General features: G+C 47.9%; 1 protein-coding gene across 1 annotated transcript in view; it reads left to right on the top strand.

The window, feature by feature from the left end:
• The first annotated feature begins 16,327 nt into the window (after window positions 1-16,327).
• The window catches only part of LOC139262845 (protocadherin-1-like), a 422,377-nt gene continuing 421,945 nt past the window's right edge, over window positions 16,328-16,759 (top strand). The window contains exon 1 of the mRNA XM_070878026.1: window positions 16,328-16,663. The gene's annotated coding sequence lies outside the window, so the exon portion shown is untranslated. The remainder of the gene's footprint in view (window positions 16,664-16,759) is intronic.

The following is a 16,759-nucleotide window of genomic DNA, read 5'->3' as shown; positions in this document are numbered from 1 at the left end:
CATGGAGCTGGATACAGGAGCGAGTCAATCTCTCATGAGCGCTCAACAATTTGAACAGCTGTGGCCACACAAAAGAGGCAGACCAAAACTCACAAGGGTCGACACCAAACTAAGGACCTATACTAAAGAAATCGTCCCAGTCCTTGACAGCGCCATGCTCTCAGTCACACACAACAGGACAGTGAACCGAATTCCCCTGTGGATTGTCCCCGGAGATCTCCCAGCACTGCTGGGGAGAAGCTGACTGGCAAAACTAAACTGGAAATGAGATGATGTTCACGCCATGTCATCAGAGGAATGGACCTCCTGCTCAACAGTTCTAAGTCTATTTGAACATCTCTTTCAGCCAGGTGTGGGCACCTTCAAAGGGGCTAAAGTCAAAATCTACATCACACAGGATGCTAGATCGGTTCATCACAAGGCTGGAGCTGTGCCCTATGTGATGAGGGAAAAGATTGAACATGAACTGGACAGGCTTCTGCGGGAAGGCATTATCTCACCCGTGAAATTTAGCGACTGGGCAAGTCCCATCGTCTCAGTCATGAAGCCTGATGAATCCGTACAAATCTGTGGGGACTACAAATCTACCATAAACACAGTCTCCCTACAGGACCAATACCCGCTGCCCAGTGTGGAGGACTTATTTGCCACATTGGCTGGAGGAAAACTTTTCTCAAAACTAGATCTCACATCTGCGTATATGATGCAAGAATTGACCAACGAGCCTAAGCTACTCACCACCATCAACACACATCAAGGCCTTTTCATGTACAATCGATGCCCATTCAGCATCAGGTCGGTGGCTGCTATATTCCAGCGCAACATGGTGAGTCTGCTCAAGTCCATCCCAGGGACGGTTGTATTTCAAGACGACATACTCATCACGGGCAGGGACACCGACTTCCATCTCCGCAATTTGGAGGAAATACTAAAGCGGTTGGATCGGGTAGGCCTAAGAGTTAAGAAATCCAAGTGCCTGTTTCTCGCGCCCGAGGTTGAATTTTTCGGCAAGAGGATTGCCGATGATGGAATCCGCCCAACAGAGTCCAAAACCGAAGCAATTCGCCTGGCACCCAGGCCCCAGAATGTCTCAGAACTGCGCGCCTTTCTCGGGCTAGTCAATTACTTTGGGAACTTTATGCAGAACTTAAGCATGCTGCTGGAGCCTCTCCACGTGCTACTCAGAAAGGGGTGCGATTGGTTTTGCAAGGACGCTCAGGCACGCAACCTTCTGTGTTCCAACAGTGTTTTGGCTTTTTTTGATCCAGGTAAAAAGCTAGTTCTTACATGTGATGCGTCAGCGTACGGGGTCGGGTGCGTTTTACAACATGTCAATAGTGCAGGTAAATTACAACCCATAGCTTATGCCTCCAGGTCACTTTCGCGGGCGGAGCGCTGGTACGGAATGGTGGAAAAGGAGACGCTCGCGTGCATGTGTGGTGTCAAAAAATGCACCAATACCTTTTCGGGGCCAAGTTCGCGTCAGAAACCGACCACAAGCCCCTCACATCCCTACTATCCGAGAGCAAGGCAATAAACGCCAACACCTCGGCGCACATTCAACGGTGGGCACTCATGCTGGCGTCTTATGATTACACCATAAGGCACAGACCAGGCACAGACAACTGTGCCGACGCGCTTAGCAGGCTACTCCTGGCGACCACAGAAGGGTATGACGAACAGGACTGTGAGATAGTCATGGCAATCAATGCCTTTGAGTCCACAGGTTCGCCCATGACGGCTCGCCAAATCAGAGCCTGGACGACCAGCGACCCCACGTTATCCCTAGTAAAAAGATGTGTCTTAACTGGTGACTGGGCAGAGGCTCGCGATGCCTGCCCCGAGGAGATCAAACCTTTCCATAGGCGCAAGCATGAGCTGTCACTACAAGCAGACTGCCTGATGTGGGGCAGCCGAGTAGTTATGCCTCTGCGAGGCAGAGAGGCATTTGTCCGGGAGCTCCATCGCGAGCACCCGGGGATCGTTCTCATGAAGGCCATAGCCAGATCCCACGTCTGGTGGCCTGGCATTGATGCGGACTTGGAGCTCTGCGTCCGACGGTGCACCATTTGTGCCCAACTCAGTAATGCCCCCAGGGAGGTCCCCCTGAGCCCCTGGCCCTGGCCCACCAAACCGTGGTCGTGGGTGCATGTAGACTATGCGGGCCCATTCATGGGCAAAATGTTCCTCGTAGTTGTAGATGCATTTTCAAAGTGGATCGAATGCACCATTTTAAACTCGAGCACCACCTCCACCGCTGTGGAGAGCCTTGGAACCATGTTCGCAACACACGGCATTCCTGACATATTGGTCAGTGATAATGGTCCGTGCTTCACCAGCGCAGAATTCCAAGATTTTATGAGTGACCACGGCATAAATCACGTTAAGACGGCACCATTCAAGCCGGCCTCCAACGACCAGGCGGAGCGAGCAGTGCAGACATTAAACAAGGCATGCTCAAAATCCAAGGGCCCACGCTGCAGGGCCGCCTGTCGAGACTGCTGCTGGCATACAGATCTCGTCCGCATTCATTGACTGGAGATCCCCCCGCGCAACTATTGATGAAATGGACCTAAAAGACAAGGCTCTCATTAATCCTCCCAGACATGCATGAAATCGTTGAGGCAAAGTGCCGTAAGCTAACTGAGTACCATGACCGAAATTCGAGGGGGAGGTGGAATGAGATAGGGAACAAAGTGTTTGTGCTAAACTATGGCAGGGGTCCCAAATGGCTTGCAGGGACAGTAACAGGCAAGGAAGGAAACAGGCTACTGGTGGTACAAATGGACAATGGCCAAACCTGCCGGAGGCATGTAGACCAAGTCAAAAGTAGATTCACCAACAACACTGCTGAACTAAAGGCAGACTACAATGTGGAACTCACACCACACATGGTGGACAGACAGAGGGAACAACCTGAGGAAAGGGCAATCCCAACAGACAGCCCAGACGAGACACCAACAATCATACTGAACAAAACAGAAAGCCCAGGCGAGATACCAGCAATCACACCGAAAGTAAAACAGGCACCAAGGCAAACAACTAAACCATAACTAAGACGCTCCATGCGAGAGCGTAGACCACCTGAGAGACTGAACCTATAAAGACAATAAGACCTTGGGGGAGGGTGATGTCATGTATCTCACACTACTGCACATAACTGTATCTTACCATGCTATACATGACTGTAACCACAAGCTTACCTTACCACCAGGGGTGCACTTGCAGGAGACACTGGATACCTGTCCCAGACAGGTATATAAGGACAGGTCTCGGGCAAGTGTGGCATTCGAGAGCTGTGTAATAAAGGTGCAGATCCTGAGTGACCTTGACTTCACCATGTGCCTTGTGTGAGTCTGTACTGCAGGGACAGGACTTTACACTCTCCAATCCCCATCCCCCACACCCGCCGGCTCTCGACCCCGGCTGATTGTCAACCCCACTCCTGCAATCTCTCACCCTGACCGGCCCCTCGTTTCTGAGGCCTATCTGCCTGCAGCCAGCCAGCCTCTCAATTTTGGTGGGCTGCAGGCGGGAATCTGAGGCCTCGTATTCAAATCAGGCCCTGCCGTTAAAGTTGGCAGGGCCTGCAGGAAACTCTGCCTTCCCAGGCCTCCCGCCTGCCTCAGAGGCCCTCACCCACTGCCACTGCCCCCAACCCACCTCCCTTGAGAAAATTCGGGTCGAACTGTAAGTGTCGATGTACCAGGTAGAACTGACATGGTAACCTTTTCAACAAATTAATGCTCATTCACCATTGGCTATACAAGGGCAGGTGTGGAGCATTAGAGACAGTAAGCAGTCACTGTAAGTAATGTTGAATAAATATCAATCTTACTTACTTGCATTTTTGTACATATACTTTCAGTTGTTGCCCATGGACAACAATGTCACAGTCAGAGCAGTTTGTGGCCCGTTCAGTACAAATAAAAATTAGAGGCAACATTAGTCAAGACGACACCCTTGTGACTTCCTGAATGGAGTCCTTGCTATGTGAGTTATAATGTTATAATTGGTACCTATATACACTGCACATAAGGGGTTGCATTTAATTATCTCATTAACTTCATTTAATATGGTATATTAACCAGACTTTTTCAGCGTATGCTGGACTTGGAACTTATATCAGAGATCATCATCATCATAGGCAGTCCCTCGAAGCGAGGATGACTTGCTTCCACACCAAAAAGGGATGAGTTCACAGGTGTTTCAATGAAGGACCTAATATTCCAGATCCAGAACTACATCTTGAAGGGTGGAAGATGCCTGTTACTGGATTTTTTTTTTTAACGTGTGGTGGCCGTTGCACACCAGCCACCACACGGGCTTGACAGAGCTAGGTCTTAGTCCAGTGGCAAGGATTACCAAAGACGACTGAACAGCAGATCTGCTGCATGGGCCTAGTGCGCAAGCATATCGCAGTGTGGGCTGGCCCGTGCTGCCCCTGGGTCCTCGCCTCTTCTGGCCCCGAACTCACGCCTCTCCCGGGCCCCGATCACATCCCTCTACATTCTCTCGCCGCTCCTTCGCCCCGACCTCGCCGCTCCTGATGTACCTGCCCACGCTCCAATCACTGACCTGGATCTTGATGACGTCCCTCTTCGCTGCCGTCACCCTCCTGCACCAGCTCGTGCTGTACCTTGATGTAGAACAATATCCTGTAATACCTCCATGTAAGGAAGATATAGGAAAGTATATCTGATCCCATCCCTTCTTCCAATCTCACCCCCTGCTGTGTTTTCACTATCTTCTCTGACTTTCCCCTCTCTGACCTCGAACGATCAGTCCTCAGCAAAGCCCTGAGCTTCATCCCTTTACGCCCCCACCTCAATGAATTTCGAGCTAGGCACGATGCTGAGCTCTTTTTCCGCCACCTTCGCCCCCGTGACCACTTCTTCGGCCAGGAGTCTTCCCCCCGCCCCGCACAGCTGACCCTTTCTCCCGTTTTCAGAATTCTCGCTCTACCTGGACCCCTCCCTCTGGTCTCTTACCCTCTCTGGACCTCTTTGTAGCAAACTGCCGACAGGACATCGGCCGTCTCAATTTCTCTGCTCCCCTCACTCTCTCCAACCTACCTCCCTCTGAACTTGCAGCACTCAGCTCGCTCAGATCCAACCCCAACCTTGTCATCAAACCTGCTAACAAGGGTTTCGCTGTTGTTTGGCGAACCAACCTATACCTTGCAGAGGCTGATGATCAACTCTCTGACACCTCCTCCTACCACCGCCTGGACCATGACCCCACTACTGAACATCAAGCCATCATTTCCCAGACCGTCACTGACCTCATCTCCTCTGGAGATCCTCCTTCCACAACCACCAATCTCATAGTTTCCCAACCCCGCGCAACCCACTTCCACCTCCTTCCCAAGATCCACAAACAGGACTCCCCCAGTAGACCCATCGTTTCAGCCTGTTCTTGCCCCCCAGAGCTTATTTCTTCCTAACTCAATTCTATTTTTTCTCCCCTTGTCCACTCCCTTCCCACCTGCATTCACGACTCCTCCGACATCCTCCATCACGTGAACAGTTTCCAGTTTCCCGGCCCCAACCGTCTCCTTTTCACCATGAACGTCCAATCCCTCGACACTTCCATCCCCCACCAGGATGGCCTGAGGGCGCTCCGCTTCTTCCTCGAGCAGAGGCCCAACCAGTCCCCATCCAGCACCACCCTCCTCCGCCTGGCTGAACTTGGTATCACATTGAACTCCTTTAACTCCACTCCCTTTCTCCAAATTAAAGGTGTTGCTATGGGAACCCGCATGGGTCCTAACTACACCTGCCTTTTTGTGGGATATGTGGAACATTCTTTGTTCCAGTCCTACTCGGGTCCCCTCCCTCACCTCTTTCTCTGGTACATTGATGACTGCATTGGTGCCGTTTCCTGCTCTCGCCCTGAACTGGAAAATGTCATTCACTTTGCATCCAATTTCCACCCTTCCCTCACCTTCACATGGTCCATCTCCGACTCTTCCCTTCCCTTCCTCGACTTCTCTGTCTCCATCTCTGGGGATAGACTTTCGACCAGTATCCACAATAAACCCACTGACTCCCACAGCTACCTGGACTACACTTCCTCACACCCCGAATCCTGTAAGGACTCCATTCCATTCTCTCAGTTTCTCCGTCTCCATCGCATCTGCTCTGACAATGCTACCTTTCACACTAGTGCCTCTTACATGTCTTCCTTTTTCTTCAACCGAGGATTCCCCTCCGCTGTGGTTAACATGGTCCTCGACCGTGACCGTTCTATTTCCCACACCTCTGCTCTCACTCCTTCCCCTCCCTCTCAGAACCATGACAGGGTTCCCCTTGTCCTCACCTTTCACCCCACCAGCCTCCACGTTCAACGGATCATCCTCCGCCATTTCCGCCACCTCCAGCGTGATCCCACCACCAATCATATCTTCCCCTCCCCCCCTCCCCACTCAGCGTTCTGAAGGGACCACACCCTCCGCGACACCCTGGTCCATTCCGCAGTACCCCCAGCATCCTCTCCCCTTCCCTTGGCACCTTCCCATGCAAGCGCAGGAGATGCAACACCTGCCTTTTTACCTCCTCCCTACCCACTATCCAGGGCCTCAAATACTCCTTCCAGGTGAATCAGCGATTTACATGTACTTTTTTCAATTTAGTACACTGTATTCGCTGCTCACGATGTAGTCTCCTCTACATCGGGGAGACCAAGCATAGATTTTCAGAGCACTTCCATTCAGTCCATAAGTGTAACCCTGAGCTTCTGGGCGCCTGTCACTTTAATTCTCCACTCTGACCTCTCTGTCCTCGGTCTCCTCCACTGTTGCAATGAAGCTCAATACAAGCTCGAGGAACAGCACCTCATCTTTCATTTAGGCACTTTACAGCCTTCTGGACTCAACATCAAATTCAACAATTTCAGAGCATAACCGCTGCCTAGCTTTGGCTCCCTTGCCCCACCCCCACCCACCCTGCCCCAAGCCTATGTTTTTCGTGGGGGGTTTTGTCTCCAATGGCAGCCACTCACACCCTATCTTGACTAATGATTTTCTAACTTCTGCCATTACCATTTCAATTTGGGCTATCATTCCTTTTGTCTCTAATCTCTCCTACCTTCCACCCTATCACAGACCTTCCCTTTTGTTCTTTCCTCCCTTCCCCCTTTCAGTGCTTAAGAATGTGTTCTTTTTGAACACTCACCAGTTCTGATGAAGGGTCATCGACCTGAAACGTCCACTCTGCTTTTCTCTCCACAGATGCTGCCTGACTCGCTGAGATTACCAGCATTCTCTGTTTTTATTCCAGTTTCGAGCATCCGCATATGACAATATCCTCTATACACCCAGCAGCAAACACAGGAGATGAGCTATTTGCCCCTGTGGACATGAGATGCTTTTATGTTGTGCCCGCGATGCCCCAGTTCCAGATGTGTGGGTCATGCACAGCTGGCTACAACCTTAGCAAAACCTGGCAAATTTACTTTGGGGCTGTCGCTAGCTGGCAACACTAGCATGTGTGGACATGTGCCCACAGCTTTACTTACCTCCCTTTTGCTCTGAGGGAGTTACTCCCGTGTGTTGCACTCAACGATCACCCATTGACGAAATGATGAAAGTGACTGCTTGCGATGCCTTGCAATTAGCTGAAGACAGCCTCGTGGTTTTTAAAGTTATTTCTGTTGCTGCGCTAATTCGCTGAAGTGCTGCTACTGAATCAGCCCAAGTGTCGCCTGCACTTGGCAAATGACTCTCAATGCCTGACACCTCCCACTTAATTGCACAAGAGCCTAAAGTCCCAATCTCAGTCCAATTGCCAGCTGTGTACAAAGATCAATTGACTGAGGGTGCCTGAGTGCTACCATTGGTAAGCGCATGCTCTGCCAGGAATGGTTGCTGCGAGGTTCGAGAAAGCGAGATCTTTGCTCTATGAAGAGGGCATGCTGAGGGGGATTCCCTGGTTCTTGTCCGCTCGACGCAAGCTGCCCCGGTTCGAGCTTTTCTCGATTGAATGACGATGCTCTGCAAAAGAGGCGATGGAGGAAAAAACACTGTGCGCAAATGAAGGGCCACCGAGGGTACTGAGCCACACAGATCAGGTTCTCGCGTTCTGCTGAATATCTGATCTCAGTTGACCTGAGGTTAAGGAGAAAAGGAGGGAGTGGAAAGATCAGCTAGTAGCATTCCCCGGTCTTGATCGCTATCCTTTGGTCCCTGCTGGGTAGCTCGCATGGCAGGGCACCAAGTGAGGGTGGGATCGGACTCGTCTGTGATGCTTTCTATAGCCAAATAGCCCACTGGAACTCACTGTCTCCACTCACACACGAAGAATGGCCACTTGGGCAAGGCACTGGTGGGCTGCGAGCAACTGTGGAACCGTATCCTCGCAACGAAGAAGGGCTGAAAATAAAACATTGCGATATGTAAAAAATAGAAAGAAAAAAGACTTACATTTATATAGCGTCTTTCACAACCTCAGGGCGTCCCAAAGTACTTTACAGCCAATGAAGTACTTTTGGAGTGAAGTCACTGTTGTAATGTAGGAAACGCTGCAGCAAATTTGTGCACAGCAAGCTCCCACAAACAGCAATGCGATAACGACCAGATCAGCTGTTTGTTTATAGTGATGTTGATGGAGGGATAAGTATTGGCCAGGGCGCTGAGAAGAACTCTTCTTAGAAATAGAGCCATGGGATCTTTTATGTCCACCTGAGTGAGCAGACGGGGGCCTCCGTGTGTCATCCGAAAGTCAACACCATCTGACAATGCAGCACTCCTTCAGCACTGCACTGTAGTGTCGGCTGAGATTTTGCACACAAGTTTCTGGAGGGGGACTATGAACCCACAACCAGCTGTTTCCGAGGTGGGAATGTTGCCCACTGTGCCATCCTGGTGACACCAATTGCAGCAGAAATTTCAGCAGTGCCTGCGTAACATTCAGTGCACTTCCAAAGCACTGGGTGAAATGCTTTGGGACGTTTTTTAATAATAGGTCACTCTAGCAATACAAGTGTTGTGTCAGTACATTGCATTCTGCTTAGTTTCCATTGAATTTAAGGTAGGCAGCTAGCTGGCACAGTATGTTGCCGCTCGAATGCGGCTTGTCTTGAAGTGATGGGATGCAGGTCCGCACCTATGACTGGGGAGTGACCAGATCTCAAATCTTTCTACCTGAGACATGCAGGGAGAAGGGTAAAAAGATAAGAGGGGATATAAATTATACAAAGTCCAGAGGGTGGGTCAACCCAGGCTGCTCGTTCACACCTCCTAGTGGCCAGATTAAAAATGGTTCCTAAATCAGGTCAAGAAAAAAAAAGCAAAATATCGCGGATGCTGGAAATCTGCAATCAGAACAGAAAGTGCTAGAAACACTCGGCAGGTCGGGCAGCATCTGTAGAGGGGGAGATAGAGTTAACGTTTCAGGTCTGCGACCTTTCGTCAGAATTGGACAAAGCACTTCCAGCAGTTTCTGTTTTTATTGCAAAACATAACAAACCCAGGTATAATGGCCTGGAAATCCCGGCCACCCCGGGTCTGTACGGAGTGTGTACGGACCCAGGAAGGCATCGAAAAAGCTGGTTTTCAGCACACAAAGCGCTTGCGCTGAAACATAGAAAATAGATGCAGGAGTAGGCCATTCGGTCCTTCGAGCCTGCACCACCATTCAATATGATCATGGCTGATCATTCACCTCAGAATCCCTTTCCTGTTTTCTCTCCATACCCCTTGATCCCTTTAACCATAAGGGCCATATCTAACTCCCTCTTGAATATATCTAACGAACTGGCATCAACAACTCTCTGCGGTAGAGAATTCCATAGATTCACAACTCTCTGAGTGAAGAAGTTTCTCCTCATCTTGGTCCTAAATGGCTTACCCCTTATCCTTAGACTGTGACCCCTGGATCTGGGCTTCCCCAACATCAGGAACATTCTTCCTTCATCTAACCCGTCCAGTTCCGTCAGAATTTTATATGTTTCTATGAGATCCCCTCTCATTCTTCTAAACTCCAGTGAGTACAGGCCCAGTCGATCCAGTCTCTCCTCATATGTCAGCTCCAGCTTGACAGATCCTCTGCATCTCGGGAGCGAGGACATTTGCAAGGGCAAGATTGCGGTATTTACCCATATCTTGCCCAGCGGATGTCTTGAAAACTCTTGCGCCTGATAAAAGCAGGCACATTGCCTACTTTTACAGTCATATGAGTTTTAAAACATACAAAAACATAACAAAATAACATTTTAAAAACACATTTTATTGTTAAAAACCCTGCCCACTACAGTAAGCTTATTTTAAACCATAATTTTAAAAACTTTTTAAAAATTGGAAAAATATCTATATTTTTTTATAAGTCATTAATAACTAATTTAAATTCATCTTAAATATGTAGTTTAGTTCTTCTATTTTTTATTAATGTTTGGGTGTTTGGGGGTGTTTCTCAATCATAATAGTGAGAATTCCTACTTACGGAGTTCCCATTATTATGAACGAGAAAATACTGTACCTGGATTGGCTGCCCAGAGCCATGTGACTCCAGCTCGCGCTTACAGATGTCCCGCCGTGCACGCGCTCCGATGCGCAGGGAGAGGAGGCCTCAGGACCGGGATCGCTGGTGGGCGCAGCAGGAACAGGTAGGTGCGCAACTTTTTTCCCCTTTTCCATCGTTCGCCCGCGGGAAGACTTCAACCGGGATTTCTCGGCCTATATCTGCAGGCCGTGCGTTAGAACGCCAGCAAGTAGATGGCCGCCTGCTTGGCTTAGGATTGGAGAGTGATCTGTTTTGAGTGTCACTGTAGCAATCTATGCGCTCCCCCAGAAAACACTGACTCCCTCACTGAGGTTCCCCAGCCTTGGGTACTCACCTCCGACATTGTAAAGCAGCCACTATTCGCGAGGTTTGACAGTGAGTATTGGCAGGCTAATACTCAAAGGGCTTTACAGCCAAATCTGATCTTATCCTCACCCAGTGCCAATCTGGTGGGCGGGTCACTGAATTGAAAATTCTCATCTTTGTGTTTCAATCTCTTCACGGCCTTGCCCCTCTTACTTCCGTAGCCTCCTCCAGTGCCAAAAAAAACCTCCATATCCCTCTGACCCTGGCTTTTGTACGTATTGCCTTCCCCTTACCTTACCATTGAAAGTCGTGCCTTCCGCAGTCTCCCCATCTTCTGGACTCCCCTTATTAAACCTCTCTGCCTCTCCCCACCGTTAAGATCTTTAAAACCCACCTCTTTGACCAAGCTTTTGGTCACCACTCCTAATATCTTGGCCTGGAGTTTCCGCTCAATTGCTCTGGATTTTACAGCACAGTTCCCACCCCTCCCCCACCCCACCGATATCAGCATAACTGGCGCAAAGAGTGCGTCATTTTGAGCGCAGATTGCATTCAGCACAACTCAAGTTTCCGCGATATATTGCACAAATTTTTCAAACATTGCGTTGGCAGCATGCTCCGCCCACAAAACTGGCCATGCCCCCTGAGTGAATTAATCACCATTGGGAGTTTCCGCTAATTGCGCTCGTTTGCGGGCCTTTGAAGAGGCTCCAAAACTCAAGCTGGAATTTTTGGGGCGCAAATGGGCACGTTTTGAAAGGTTTTTAATTTTTTTTTTAATTTATTAAGGAACTGAATGCTGTACCTCAATTTAACTAGAAAATAGTATCGCAGGTGTTTTTAAAAGTTATTTTCAGTCATTTAAAATTGGTTACTGTTGTAATGCAAGAAATGCAACAAGCAAATTTGCGTACAGCAAGTTCCCACAAACATCACTGAGACATTAACCAGACAATCGGCTAACTTATTGATAACTCTACCAAGTTGCAAGCTGGACTGATGGGACGTGGGGTTCTTACCCACAGCTAATGACAGTCAGTTTCAGAGGTGCATTGGTGGCAGTCTAACTACCATTGGCTTAGTCCGAGATGGCACTAGGTTTACACCCTGGGAAGTATTTTTAACCTGCCCAGTCAGCATTCTGAAATGACAATCAGCTGACAATATAGTGGCTAGTATTATGTTTAATATTATCATTGTAGTTTTAATCACGCAATATTGGTTTTCTTTTTTTTTAATTGCTGCTTCTGGTTAATTGCTGCTTCTTTAATTGCTGCTTCTTGCAACTTGGTAGAGTTATCACCAAGTTAACCGATTGTCTGGGCAATGTCTCAGTGATGTTTGTGGGAGCTTGCTGTACGTAAATTTGGTTGCTGCATTTCTTACATTACAACAGTAATCAATTTTAAATGACTGAAAATGACTTTTAAAAACTCCTGCGATACTATTTTCTAGTTAGATTGAGGTACAGTATTCAGTTCTTTAATAAATTTTTTTAAAACATTAAGAATCTTTCAAAACGTGCCCATTTGCACCCCAAAAATTCCAGCTTGATTTTTGGATCCTCTTCAAAGGCCTGCAAACGAGTGCAATTAGCAGAAACTCCCCATGGTGATTTTAAAATTCTCATCCTTGTTTACAAATCCCTCCATGGCCTCGCCCCTCCCTATTTCTGTAATCTCCTCCAGCCTCACAACCCCCCGAGATGTCTGCGCTCCTCAAATTCTGCCCGATTGAGCATCCCTGATTATAACTGCTCAACTATTGGTGGCCGTGCCTTCAGCTACCTAGGCCCTAATTTCTGGAACTTCCTCCCTGAACCTCTCCGCCTCTCTATCCTCCTTTAAGACGCTCCTTAAAACCTACCTCTTTGACCAAGCTTTTGGTTATCTGTCGTAATTTCTGCTTATGTGGTATAGTGTCGAATGTATTTGTTTTGTCTTATAACTCACCTGTGAAGCACCTTGGGATGTTTTACTACGTTGAAGGCGCTATATAAATACAAGTTGTTGTTGTTGTTGATGTTTGGGACAAACTGATTACCAGACTGGAAACAAGGATGGACTAGTAAAAAAAAACTGGGCACAGGGGAAACTTTGACAATATCGCCAATCAAGAAGGGCATAGGAAGGATCTCAGAATCTCGCAGTAATGATTAAGGCCATTGAACCTATTGTGCCTGTGTCAGCTCCCTGGAAGAACCATCCACTTAATCTCATTCTCCAGCCCTTTCCCCATAGGTTTTAATTCAAATATTTATTCACTTCCTATTTAAAAGCAATTATGGATTTTGCTTTCACCACAATTTTAGGTATAGAGCCTGCCTTCCATTTTCTAACTGCTCACTGTGTTTGAAAAGAAAATCTCCTATCCTCCCCTCACATTATTTTTGGTGATTATCTTAAAATGTATACCCTCTCATTACTAACTCACCCACCAGTGGAAATAATTAACTCAGCGAAAACCCCTCATAATTTTCAACTTTACAAAGAGAGACTTTTTTGAAAATAACAAAGCTGAAATTCAACCAGTGGCTCAATGTGTAGTAATACCCGCTCTCCTATATGGCTCAGAGACATGGACCATGTAGAGTAGACACCTCAAGTCGCTGGAGAAATATCACCAACGATGTCTCTGCAAGTTCATACAAATCCCCTGGGATGACAGGCGCACCAACATCAGCGTCCTCATCCAGGCTAACATCCCCAGCATTGAAGCATTGACCACACTCGATCAGCTCCGTTGTTCGCATGCCAGACACAAGACTGCTAAAGCAAGTGCTCTACTCAGAGCTCTGTCACGGCAAATGAGCAAAGGTGGGCAGTGGAAACATTATAAGGACACGCTCAAAGCCTCCCTGATAAAGTGCAACATCCCCACTGACACATGGGAGTCCCTGGCCAAAGACCGCCCTAAGTGAAGGAAGTGCATCCGAGAGGGCGCTGAGCACCTCGAGTCTTATCGGCGAGAGCATGCAGAAATCAAGCGCAGACAGCGGAAAGAGCGTGCGGCAAACCAGTCTCACCCACTCTTTCCCTCAACGACTATCTGTCCTACCTGTTACAGGGACTGTGGCTCTCGTATTAGACTGTTCAGCCACCAAAGAACTTACTTCAGGAATGGAAGCAAGTCTTCCTCAATTCCGAGGGACTGCCTATGATGATGATGATGGGTAGCACCTTCACCTCTGAGTCAGAAGGTTGTGGGTTCAGGTCCCACTCCAGGGACTTGAGCACATAATTCTCGGCTGAAACTGCAGTGCAGTGCTTAGGGAGCGATGCAATGTCCGAGGCTCCGTCTGCTCTCTCAGGTGGATGCAAGAGATCCCATGACACTATTTTGAAGAAGGGCAAGGGGTGCTCTCCCCTGTGTCCTAGCCAATATTTATCCCTCAAATCATAACAAAAAAAACAGATTATCTGTTCATTATCACATTGCTGTTTGTGGAAGCTTGCTGTGTGCAAACTGGCTGCTGCATTTCCTGCATTGCAACAGTGACTACACATCAAAAAGTACTTCATTGGCTGTAAAGCACTTTGGGACATCCTGAGGTTGTGAAAGGCACTATATAAATGAAAGTCTTTTTTTTTCTTTTCGACTCATATGGCAAGGCAAAACGACGATAAAGAATCAGCGTTCCCGTTTACATTTCGCCCGACGTTAGTTAACTGGGCGAATTGTAAATTTAGACTTCACTACTCCAACGCGCTCCTGGCTGGCCTCCCACATTCTCCCCTATGTAAACTAGAGGTGATCCAAAACTCGGCAGCCCATGTCCTAACTCGCACCAAGTCCCGCTCACCCATCACCCTCTGCGCTCGCTGACCTATATTGGCTTCCGAAGCAATGCCTCGATTTCAAAATTATCATCCTTTTTTTCAAATCCCTCCATGGCCTCGCCCCTCCCTATCTCTGTAATCTCCTCCAGCCCCACAACCTCCCGAGATGTCTGCGCTCCTCCACTTCGGCTTTCCCGCGCATCCACGATTCTAATCGCTCAACCATCGGTGGCCGTGCCTTCAGCTGCCTGGGCCCCAAGCTCTGGAACTCCCTGCCTAAACCTATCCGCCTTTCTTTCCTCCTTCAAGACGCTCCTTAAAACATACCTCTTTGACCAAACTTTTGATCGCCTGCGCTAATTTCTACTTATGCAGCTCAGTGTCAAATTTTTAATCGCATGATACTGCTGTGAAGCACCTTGGGACGTTTCACTATGTTAAAGGTGCTATATATATATATACAAGTTGTTGTTTTTGAGCTACCGTGCAAGAGAAATGCTTACCCCAAATTCTGTTTGTGTCAGTAATCCAAAAGGGTTATGGAGCATGTAAAGAAGCAGTGGGTTACATCCCACAGAATTCCAGTGCAACAGCTCCCATTTAATGTCATGCCAACCTCATTATCCCAGTCCTCATAAGCTTTTACAGTAAGATACAACAACGTACTCCGTTTTTATTTCCTTCGGAAGCGAGGATATGTACTTTACATTGGTACTAGTTACAGTGCAGTCTTTGATATGTTTGAGTATTTCCTTGAGCTGAAATCATGTTTTAAATTAGTTCTCGTCATGTCAGCTTGCACATTCCAAACTTGCTGCTCTTTAAAAGTCCAGCACCCTTCTCGCCCCAAGGTGTCTGCGTAACCTCTCCCACACCTGTGCAGTGTCCCTTTAAATGTTTGCACTGAGAGACTGGTCACATTTTGTTTGACTGACGCTACTTAGTCGCGGCTCCCCCGGTGGCTTCGCGGGGAACTGCAACTCCGGGTGCACTGCTGAGCTCTGGCAGACTGGGAATCCTTCAGGCAAGAGTGAGTGGGTGGAGAAGGAAACAGCATTATAGGGTGGCCTTCGTCTACCTGGGATGTGGAGACGGAGTAAAAGTGAACAACACTATGTAGCAGAAACCAATGCTTTACAGAGAGGGCGGGCGTGCGTGTTTGTGTGGGGTGGGGGGAGCGACCTCAACGCGAGCGCACCATACAGGCGTGCCGCGACGCTTCCCCTAATCGAATAGCCCGCCCCAACACTTGCTGTCTGGATTCATAGTTAGTCGAGAACAGAATTGCAATGACTTTAGGAGAAGGAAAGGAGGGGAAAGAGGTGAAAGATTGCTTAATTAAATGTTGTATTCTTCCCCCCTCCCAATTAATGGTGCATCTGGACACGATTTCTAGAATCATCCAACATTCTTTAAACGATTGCAATTTTTAGAACCCCCACCCCTCCAAAAAAAAGTAGAAATATAAGGTTTTTTTTAATCATTAAGGGAAAAATAGTGAAAATCTTCAGTGGCAACTCGATGCAATGTGAGACAATGAGTGTGTGTTTCTTTTTAAACTTACAATTGAGCAACCATTAGAAAAGTTGTGCTTTATTAAATCTGAAATGTTCCTTTTTCGAAAATCGTTCATTATCATCCCCTTGTGGGAGGTTTGTTTTTTAAAAATGTTTTTAATTGAAAAGAAAATCTTGCATCTCTGTCTGTAGATGGCGCCCTCTCTCGTTAAAACGGGGTTCCTTTAAACTTCTGCAACAGGTTGTGACTCTGCGCTTTATAAACATCACACACAGCTTTTGAGAAGCGGAGAGCTCCCTCTCATACACAAGCCTCTCTAATGTAAGGAAGAAGCCAGCAAGGTGTGCAGCGAGGAATCTCTCTCTCTCTCTCTTCCTTTGACTCAAAGCATTTGCAGCGGGATCCCCCAATCACGATGCATTAAGAGAGGGAGAGCCCGGAGAAGATATATTTTTTGGTGGGGAGAAACGAAGGAGATATTTTTTTTGCAAAAAATGCGGAAAGTGTACGTGTGCGAACCAGCAGCTCCGGTCTTCTGAAGTCGGGACCCGGTGGAATGCGGTAAGGCAGGATTCTATTGCACTCAAATCACGTGTTGCTAGATCCAGATTTTATTATTTTTTAAAGAGAGAGCTGATTTTGCCTAATTTGTTAATT

This window comes from Pristiophorus japonicus, chromosome 4 (assembly GCF_044704955.1).
Source record: "Pristiophorus japonicus isolate sPriJap1 chromosome 4, sPriJap1.hap1, whole genome shotgun sequence".
Lineage (NCBI taxonomy): Eukaryota > Metazoa > Chordata > Chondrichthyes > Pristiophoridae > Pristiophorus > Pristiophorus japonicus.
The sequence above is the reverse complement of the archived record's forward strand: the minus strand, read 5'-3'. Positions and strand labels throughout refer to the sequence as shown.